This window comes from Geospiza fortis, unplaced genomic scaffold (genome assembly GCF_000277835.1).
Source record: "Geospiza fortis unplaced genomic scaffold, GeoFor_1.0 scaffold353, whole genome shotgun sequence".
Taxonomy (NCBI): domain Eukaryota; kingdom Metazoa; phylum Chordata; class Aves; order Passeriformes; family Thraupidae; genus Geospiza; species Geospiza fortis.
Window position 1 is genome coordinate 510,898 of NW_005054473.1, and position 1,936 is coordinate 512,833.

Below are 1,936 nucleotides of genomic sequence, written 5' to 3' on the forward strand. Positions count from 1 at the left end.
CCACTCCTGTTGCCGAGACGCCCGCAGCATGGTGGGGGCGGCTGTGAGAACAGAGACCCCGCCTCACAGGCCGCGTCTGGGCCGCTTGGCCCGTCCCCTGGCCCGGAGCCCCTGCCCCGCCCACCGCCGGCCTTGGGGGCTTTGGCCCCCCCCAACCAGGCCCGGGCTGCCGTCCCGTGAGCTGGGTCTGGGGTCCTTGGTCTGCCCACCTGGACCAGGGGCTCAGCCCCGCCCTGCCACGCAGGGTCCAAAAACCTTCTGCTTCTGCTGGTGTTTCTGAGAAAAAAAGAAAAAAACAAAAAAGAAAGGCTGACCTCTCATTGTCAGTCCAGAGTGCTGGAAAGCCATGAGTCAGACTTGGCCCAAGTCGTTAAATTATAGGCTGTGGCCATGGTTTTCCAGAGATTTTTTTAATACTTTTGGATTTCTAATAGTTATTAGTGATTTTCTTTAGCAATTCTCTGTTTCAGAATTCGGCAGGTCTGTTTCAGAACCAGGAAGGACCTTCAGGGATGTCAAAGAGCAAAAAATGAATTGGCCTTCTCTGAAACTGAGCTGTTTGGACTTGAAACAATGAACTTTCTTTGCAGGGTTGTATGGGTTCCTGATATTGTAAATCTTGTGTTAGTGATATAATAGAAGTAGATATTCTACAGGTAAAGAATCTCCTTGATCATTCTATGTCAGCACTTGATTGAGGTTTCAATTGGCCATGCATAAACCTCTCAAGATGTGTCTGTTCTCTCTTCTGCAAGGGCCCAGCAGAAGAATTACAAACGCAGCTCCTTTTTCTTTTTATTATAATGAGGGGTGAAGTGTTGCAACATTTCTCTTCACAGAGACAAGCAAGGCACAATTCTTCACAAGGATTTCTGAGATTCATATTCTCTGAACCTCAGAGAAAGGGAAAACACAATTCTTATCACTTGCTGTGCCTGTGTTGTGCCAAAGTAGAATGCAATATGGAGATTGCTTATCCAAAGTGAGGGTGTTTTGTTTCCTTGGCCTATCTGGGCCAAATTTGTGTGTGTGTGTGTGTCGGGACTGTCGGCTGACAGTCACGAGATTCAGTGCAGTGTGAACGTTGTGTGCAGAGTGAGTGCTTGGCAGATTCAGTTTAGATAAAATGTATATAGTATAGTAAATTAAAGTAATTAATTAGCCTTCTGATATCCATGGAGTCCTCCTCATTAATCTCTCCCCATCGTCAGAGTTGCCTTTGATTTACAATACTCCTTCATCCACCAAAGCCCCTCTGAGGGTGGGACACAATGCACAAGGACACGCACAACAGGCTCCTGCACTCCCAGCCCAAACAACTGTCCCCGTGGCACATGTGGGTACACACAGAGGGGACAGGAGTGCTCCACATTGCCCAGCTCCCCATGGACAACCTGGAGCTCTCCATCCAAGCCAGCAGATCATGCTGCGAATGCCATGCCAGTGTCCCAAGCACCTGGCCCCATCCTGCTGTGCAGAGTAGCCACCTCCACACATCATCTGACTGGCAGGCCTTTCATTGCCTTTGGGTGATCCCTACAGTTCCTTTGCCATAGCATATTTCCTGTCCATCCAAACCATTTCCCACCCTGCGTCCCTCTTCACCTGCTAAAGTTTTGGTCAGGCTGACAAGTGCCAGGGGGTCTCTGGAGAGTCCCCAGGTGGCTCACACGGTGCCAGGGCTCGTGCTAGTTCTCTTGGGCCCCAGTGCAGGTGCCAGTGCTGCTCTCTGGGCTGGTGACAGTGCCGCTCAATGGTCCATGGCGCCTAAACCAGGCACCGTCCACCGCGTCCCCCACCCAGCCTGAGCTGCTGCCGTCCATCCCTGCTCACTCTGCTCCTCCTCCTCACCCCGTGAGGATCCCGGCTGGGCTGCAGCAGCCACAATGGGATGATGGTGTGGTGGAGGGCTCTGCTGGGGGGGTGGTGGGGCGGC

At 51.9% G+C, this 1,936-nt stretch overlaps 1 protein-coding gene across 1 annotated transcript in view; it reads right to left on the reverse strand.

The window, feature by feature from the left end:
• The window catches only part of LOC102039374 (chymotrypsin-C-like), an 11,821-nt gene that overhangs the window by 3,034 nt on the left and 6,851 nt on the right, over positions 1 to 1,936 (reverse strand). The window lies entirely within an intron of this gene.